Source organism: Oncorhynchus clarkii, unplaced genomic scaffold (assembly GCF_045791955.1).
Source record: "Oncorhynchus clarkii lewisi isolate Uvic-CL-2024 unplaced genomic scaffold, UVic_Ocla_1.0 unplaced_contig_3418_pilon_pilon, whole genome shotgun sequence".
NCBI lineage: Eukaryota > Metazoa > Chordata > Actinopteri > Salmoniformes > Salmonidae > Oncorhynchus > Oncorhynchus clarkii.
In genome coordinates this window covers 66,047-74,563 of record NW_027258275.1, presented here as the reverse complement: position 1 = coordinate 74,563, position 8,517 = coordinate 66,047, and the positions used below count along the sequence as shown (strand labels likewise).

General features: G+C 43.0%; 1 pseudogene; it reads right to left on the bottom strand.

Moving 5' to 3' along the window:
• Positions 1-1,349: 1,349 nt before the first annotated feature.
• On the bottom strand, positions 1,350-7,462 carry LOC139396423 (protein ANKUB1-like; annotated as a pseudogene).
• Positions 7,463-8,517: the final 1,055 nt, after the last annotated feature.

Sequence of the window (8,517 nt, the reverse complement as noted above, 5' to 3'; positions counted from 1 at the left end):
GATTTTGAAAACAATGAATGTCTACAAGTGCTTCATAAAACAGTTATATTTATTTTTGTATTTTCAAAACACAGCAAATAGCCAATCAAGTATCAACATAAGTGAAATGAAAGACAGATTTAATTTTCAGTGAATAATTGTCTTGTCCAGTGAGCAACTCAATGACAGCGATTCAAATGACATCATTAGATCACCTCCAAGAAGTATCTTCAACGTTCACCTGACAACCCATTGGATAAGACACATACACTAACCAAGTGTTTCTTACCTGTCAAGAAGGTTGAGATCAGAAGCTTCTTCAATACCCCAGAAATGGAAAGGCTTTGAGACAAAGACAATCAACTGTCCAGATAATGCACATACACTAACCCGGATGTTCTACTTGCCCCACTGAGTTACAGCAAAGTTATCATTTATGCATGGGTCCACGATCCACTCATAGCTCTCACAGCTATCTGACAGTTCTCAGAATACTAAGGAAGAAGTGTGTGATATTGGATTTGGTATCCTTCCCACTCCCAAGTGATTGGGAGTCCCATAGGATGCCGCATAATTGGCCCAGCGTCGTCCAGGTTTGGCCATCATTGTAAATAAGAATTAGTTCTTAACTGACTTGTCTAGTGAAATAAAGGTTAAATAAAAATAAACTATTTAAGCTGTCTGCTATGTTGCTGTGTAAATCCACACACTGCAGGGGAATGATGACACATGCTGTGCTAACACATCGTTACAGTAGTTGTCAATTTTGTAACGTAAATAAAGAGTTTGTCAAATACTCTATGTGAAATACAGTATGTATTATTTTCCCATTATGCCATTATTTCATGTCTTGTGCTATTTTTAGCATTTTTCCCCCCCTTATGTATCAGGTGTATTATTTTGACACTGCACAGACTCATTTAAATGAGCAATAATGATCCACATCTTAATAAAAGAGTTTTAAGGCAGCAGTGTTCATACTGTATTTTACATTGATTTCAACCACTATATGTCTTCATCAGCAAGTGAGGATTTCTATGGATAAAAACTAGTGTTAAGTGTGGGGGGGGGGGGGGGAGCCTCAATTAGACCCATGTCAAACACTTACAATCACGTACAGTACAACCACATTCAGTACAATCACATACAGCACAACCACATAGTCACATTCAGTCAACTAAATGATTCTAGAATAATAATAATTCCATTCACATTTGGCTACTACAAATAGCCAGTGAAATATGATACGTTTTTTGTTACTTGAGAATAGGAATGACTGAGAAGCCACTGCCTGCCGTTGTAAACTTTCTGCACACAAATCAAACACAGTACTGACTATATCTATAAGCCTCATCCAAAGGAACGAAATTCTAAGTCGTCCGCATTGTTTCAGGCATCATCCGTTCCAAAGTCTCATCTTGTTCACTGTAAAAAATAAAAATAAGAGTTCCTTTTTGGACAATTCCAGGTTGTCCCTCCTTGTTTCAGTATGTTTAATCTGCCTAATGACCAGGATCCTGGTGTCTACCCAATGTGCTGAGCACTCCTCCTGGACAGAGTCCGCGCTACATTCAGCTGCTGCAACCATGGTCTCTGTGTGAAGGCACTGTTAGAGAGTCAATCAACCAGAACAAGGTTAGGAGACCAAATCTGTGTCCTAGCATTGTGAAATACTGTATATGTAATGGCCTCAATACATTAATGAAGCGCCCTTACATTCTATCCTCTCCCCATACTGAAACAACTTGTTAGGGTGAACCAATAAGACTGACACTATATACCTTCTAAGCATGATAGTTGGCTCATGATTTGTTTCAGGACTTGTTAGGGTAAACCTATAACAGCTTCTAACCCCAAGTCATAAGACTGCTGAACAATTAATCAAATGGCCACTGGACAAGTTCAAATGTTTTATTATTTGTTACTTTAGTTTATTGGGTAAATATTATCTTAACTCTTCTTGAACTGCACTGTTTGTTAAGGGCTTGTAAGTAAAGTATTTCACGGAAAGATCTACACTTGTTGTATTCAGCGCATGTGACAAATAAAGTTTGAGTTGATTTGATTTGACTATGTACCTTCTAAGCATGATGGTTGGCTCATGATTTGTTTGTACTGAAATCTATTCAGGGAGGATAAGGGTATATCATAGGCAGTGATGAAGTGGTAAAACCTGGCCAAGGCCAAACAGTATATGGCGTTTTCTCTGGGTGTGCGGTCGCAGTGGAGAGAAAAGGCCTCCAGTGAGGTGGTGAGTATCTGGGCGGAGTTTGGCGAGGCAAACACAGGTCTGAGATTGGTGTCTCTGGAAATGGGCGGGAGCGGGACTCTGCTCCTCCATTGGTTGCTGTTCTGATCCCCACTCTCATCCTCCTCACATCCCTTCCCTCCACATTCCCTCTTCTTCTCTCTTTCATCCCTCGTGGCCACAGGGTGTTGCTTCGGTAGTTGAAGAGGTTTATCCTGGGATGCCAGGGCGCGGAGCGGGCAGGATACATGAGATGGGCAGTTGATGGGGGTCAAACTTTGAGAGGCTGTGGACATCACCCTGATACCCGCCTTGGCCTCACTCCTCCTGGGCTTGGAGGACATCTTGGGGAGGGTGAAGCCGTCCACCAGGACCGTGTCGCCCACCCTGTTCCTGAACAGAGCCCTGTTGAGGCCCATGCAGTGCCTGGATGCTGCCCTCCTCTGCCCCAGCCTCACCCAGCCCTTTATCTGGAGGTATGTCCGCATGGGCAGGGCCATACCTGGGAGGACCACCACAGAGCACAGCCTGGTGGCCAGGTGAATCACACACTCCCTGTGGCCGTACTGAAGGGCGATCCTCAGGGGGTCGCGACCCTGGGGATCCCGACAGGCAAGGGTCAGAACGCTGCTGGCGATAAAGAGTTTGAGGATGGTGAGCTGGCCGTGCTCGATGGAGGCGACAGCGGGACACTTGGCGACGTCGGGGTGGGCCGTCTGGTGGCACCACTCACGGTAATGGTGAACCCCCACCGGCTCAATGACATGCACCCCCCTCTCCAGCAGCCAGCCGGCCAGGTCCAGGTGGCCCAGAGAAGCAGCGATGTAGAGTGCCACCCGGAGCTGGAACCTGGAATAATACAGAATCAATGTATTTATAACACGTTTCAAGTTTTTTTTGTCAAGTTCACAAGATACAGTGGGTTATAAAACAGTACAGTAAAATGCTTACTTGCAAGCTCTTTCCCACAATGCAGTATTAAATATCAGGGTTATGAAGGAAAAAAACACGAGAATATAAGCTATATACAGGGTCAGGACTATTATTGTAAGCTATATACAGGGTCAGTACTATCATTGTAAGCTATATACAGGGTCAGTACCTTTATTGTAAGCTATATACAGGGTCAGTACCATTATTGTAAGCTATATACAGGGTCAGTACTATCATTGTAAGCTATATACAGGGTCAGTACTATCATTGTAAGCTATATACAGGGTCAGTACCTTTATTGTAAGCTATATACAGGGTCAAGGAAAAAAACACGAGAATATGTAAGCTATATAAAGGTTCAGTACCATCACTGTTGATAGTAAGTCTATCATACAGTTCAGTGTGTAGATGTGTATTCTGACCTCATCACAGGTCTCTCCCTAGACAGGTGTCGTTGGACGGTCAGTCTGTGTCCCAGGAAGCAGCCTCTGAGGAACTCCGCCCACCCATCCCAGGTGTCCAACCGTAGAGTAGCCCCTGGGAGACAGAGACACATGCAGGTTGTCCTCCTGGTTGCCATGAACCAAGAATGTGTTCCATACAGTCCATTTGTCTCTGTGTTACATCCATAAGGTGTTGAGCCAGAGGACCATTCATCTACTGCACAAGGAAGGCCATACCCAGGTCAATGGCGTAGTCGTGCAGCCGGTTGCAGTCGTAGAGTTGCAGGCCGGTGGGAGAGCTCAGTCTGAAGGAGCTGACGGGAAGCCCACACTGCTGGGACACCAGGGTCATGAGCCTGGCCACAGACGTACTCAGGAGAAACACAGTGCCCAAGACTGAGAGGGTCTCCCCCGTCACGGCACTGAACACACGCACCACCGGCTCCCGCTGAAGTATAAGACCATGGACATACAGTAAATTCACTTGTTTTACATAAATACCTATGTTGTGTTTATACACCGAGTAAACAAAACATTATGAACACCTGTTCTTTCCATGACAAAGACTGACCAGGTGAATCCAGGTGAAAGCTATGATCCCTTAATGATGTCACTTGTTAAATCCACTTCAGTGTAGATGAAGGGGAGCGGACAGGTTAAAGAAGGATTTTTAAGCCTTGAGACAATTGAGGCATAGATTGTGTATGTGTGCCATTCAGAGGGTGAATGGGCAAGACAAAATATTTAAGTGCCTTTGAACGGGGTAGTAGGTGCCAGGTGCACCGATTTGTGTCAAGAACTGCAATGCTATTGGGGTTTTTCACACTCAACAGTTTCCTGTGTGTATCATGAATGGTCCACCACCCAAAGAACATCCAGCCAACTTGGCACAACTGTTGGAAGCATTGGAGTCAACATGGGCCAGCATCCCTGTGGAACGCTTTCAAACACCTTGTAGAGTCCATGCCCCAACGAATTGAGGCTGTTCTGATGGCAAAAGGCGGGGTGCAACTCAATATTAGGAAGGTGTTTCTAATGTTTGGTACACTCAGTATATATAAGTTAGGAGTCATATAATTACAGGGGTAAGATGAAGTGGCTCCTTTGCACTGATCTTAGGTCTGGTTTGTGTTTTTTTACTGCTAATAGTAATGGTTAGGATTTGGTGAGAGTAAACTGATCCTAGATCTGTGCCCAAGGGCAATTTCTATCCAGAGACAAATCAAAGGTCCATGCTATTTAAATTTATAATCTACCACCATCTCGTGGCTCAAACTTGTAACAACATTTTCTAATTCATGTGCTGTACTGAGTTTTGTTCTATCACATTGAACACTAATCTGGGTGCAGATTAAATTGAACACTAATCTGGGTGAAAATTAAATTGAAGACTAATCTGGGTGCAGATTACATTGAACACTAATCTGGGTGAAAATTAAATTGAAGACTAATCTGGGTGCAGATTAAATTGTTAACATAAATATTATGAATATGTATTTCAATGAACCCAAAGGGCCTCTTCTTCTCCTACTATACGGCATGCTGTACTCTACTGTACTCTACTGTACTCTGCTGTACTCTGCTATGCTCTACTGTACTCTGCTGTACTCTACTGTACTCTGTCTGCTGTACTCTGCTGTGCTCTACTGTAGTATGTTGTACTCTGCTGTGCTCTACTGTACTATACACCACTGGGTATACAGACTCTTCAGATACTGTTAGCGAACACCAGACTGAGGTCGAGGCGATTACATGGGGAAAAGGTTTATGACTGTAAGGGTGTTTGGTACAAAGGCAACACTACATCGGGCCACATTTCAGCTCTATCCCAGGTCAACCATACAATACTATAGATTTCCACTCTAGTCAACCAGCAAGAAGGAGAGACAGACAGAAGGTCTGGCTTTGACTATGTCAATGATGGGATGTGTAAGTAAGGAGTAAGGAACACAAATAAACATTATTCTGATGGTTAAATTTGTACTTAGATACATAACCACTCTCCTCTGTTAGCAAATCTTCCACAGAACTTTGTGGAACAGAGTGAGTTCTGTCCCTGTCTGGCTCTGGACATGTACCCAGGGACCTCTGTACAACAACACTTCACACTCACGAAGCAGTGTTCTTACTAATCAATCACTCTACCATAACCATGGTCTCGGTATAAAGCAGTGTCCTTACTAACCAATCACTCTACCATAACCATGGTCTTGGTTGAGCAAGGGCAATATTACTTTAAGTCTCAAGCAGGGTGACCTCAACATTCTATATATCGCCATACTATATACCACCACACTATACAGTGGGGCAAAAAAGTATTTAGTCAGTCACCAATTGTGCAAGTTCTCCCACTTAAAAAGATGAGAGAGGCCTGTAATTTTCATCATAGGTACACTTCAACTATGACAGACAAAATGAGAAGAAAAAAAAATCCAGAAAAATCACATTGTAGGATTTTTAATGAATTTATTTGCAAATTATGGTGGAAAATAAGTATTTGGTCACCTACAAACAAGCAACATTTCTGGCTCTCACAGACCTGTAACTTCTTCTTTAAGAGGCTCCTCTGTCCTCCACTCGTTACCTGTATTAATGGCACCTGTTTGAATGAACTAAATCACCTAATCATACCTAATCATACTATATAATCATACTATATAATCATACTATATAACCATACTATATAATCATACTATATAACCATACTATATAACCATACTGTATAATCATACTATATAACCATACTATATATTACCACACTCTATATCACCATAATATATATAATCATACTATATAACCATACTATATAATCATACTATATAATCATACTATATAACCATACTGTATAATCATACTATATAACCATACTATATATTACCACACTCTATATCACCATAATATATATAATCATACTATATAACCATACTATTTAACCATACTATATAACCATACTATATATTACCACACTAAATCTGAAACACTTTATGTTAATGATAGTATGAAGCTGTTTCAAGCAATAGCCAGCTCACTTTGATATGCATTTTCAAGCACGGGTAGAAACAGCTAGGTGTTTGGCTGGTACCTTCAGCAGGCAGCAGATGGCACTGCTAGGGGTGATGCCAACGTCTGTCAGGACCCAGCTGTCCCGAAGGATGGCACCAGCATAGCTCAGCTCCAGGAAGTACCTCACCTGCTTGTCGTCTGACAGTTGCACGTGGAAGTAATCCTGCCAGAGGAAGAAGATTGGAAACACAAGGAGCCGTAATTGAGTGTCCCATACAATCAGAGTGAGAGGGCTCAGCACTGATGGAGCCGTAATGGAGGGTGTCCCACACAGACACCCATTATGGAGGGTGTTCCACCCAGGCAGATGTCAATGTTTACCATACAATAATTGTAAAAGTGTCCAAATGTGTACAATTAAGAAATAAGGCCCAAGGAGGTGTGGTATATGGCCAATATACCACGGTCAAGGGCTGTTCTTAGGCACAACGCAACGTGGAGGTATATTGGCCATATACCACAAACCCCCAAGGTGAATTCTTTTTTTTTCTTCTCCAATTTAGTGGTATCCAATTGGTAGTTACAGTCTTGTCCCATTGCTACAACTCCCATATGGACTTGGGAGAGGCGAGAGCCAAGAGCCGTGCATCCTCCGAAACACAACCCAGCCAAGCCACACTGCTTCATGACACCATGCCCGCTTAACCTGGAAGCCAGCCGTGTCGACCGTGTCAGCGTGCACTGCTGCGTGCACTGCACCTGGCCCGCCACAGGAGTCACTAGTGCGTGATGGGACAATGTTGACAAAGCACTGCTGGCGTGGCTGTCTCCTACTGTAAGTACTATCGCCCCACATGTCTCCTACTGTAAGTACACATGTCTCCTACTGTAAGTACCATCGCCCCATCACATGTCTCCTACTGTAAGTACTATCGCCCCATCACATGTCTCCTACTGTAAGTACTATCACCCCATCACATAACCATGTCTCCTATTGTAAGTACTAGTCACATACTTTACTTGACACCAGCCAAATGAACAAATTGCTTCTTAGAATCATCTTCCTTTCCCATGGAGCTGTTGGCCGAGGTTGGAGTAGCCAGGAGGAAGGCATGGCCAGCCGTTGAGAAATGCTTGTTTTTGGTTATCATGGATTTATCTGTGGTGACTGTGTTACCTAGCCTCAATGCAGTGGGCAGCTGGGAGGGATGCAAACAGGCTCACATGAAACCCTTCATGAAGACAAGTAGCCTAGTGGTTAGAGTGTTGGACTGGTAACCGAAAGGTTGCAAGTTCAAATCCCTGAACTGACAAGGTACAAATCTGTCATTCTGCTCCTGAACAGGCAGTTAACCCACTGTTTCTAGGCCTTTAATGAAAATAAGAATTTGTTTTTAACTGACTTGCCTTGTAAAATACAAATTTGAAGCAGAGCTTAATTTGTAAATTGGGAGGTGCCAGAGGGGGGGCTCTGTGGTACCAGAACTCATGAGAAAAAAGATCACCTATTATAATAGAGCATTGAACGCATATCATCACATTTGGGTAGAGCAGTAGAGTAGAGCCATTTACAGTAGGTGAACACATGGGGAACATTTTTAGTAGCCTAGGGTCCGGGAAAGTGTTGGCCTTTTTAAAACCGCATTTCGTGCAATTCTACATCCTTTTACATGACTGGAGACTTTGGCATTATCTTTTTTTAATCCGCACAAATGATCGAAATGGCAGGCTACTTTGACACTGACAAACTTAGTATCTGAGATCAATAAAAACGACCTTGTCTTGAATCCATCAATAGCCTATAGGCCTAGGTTTGTAGAGAAACATATGAGGAGGAAATTAGTCCTAAAAATGCTTTCCAGTTTCACTGACTCACCCAATGATGCGCAGCTCACTCGCTGGAGATTGTCG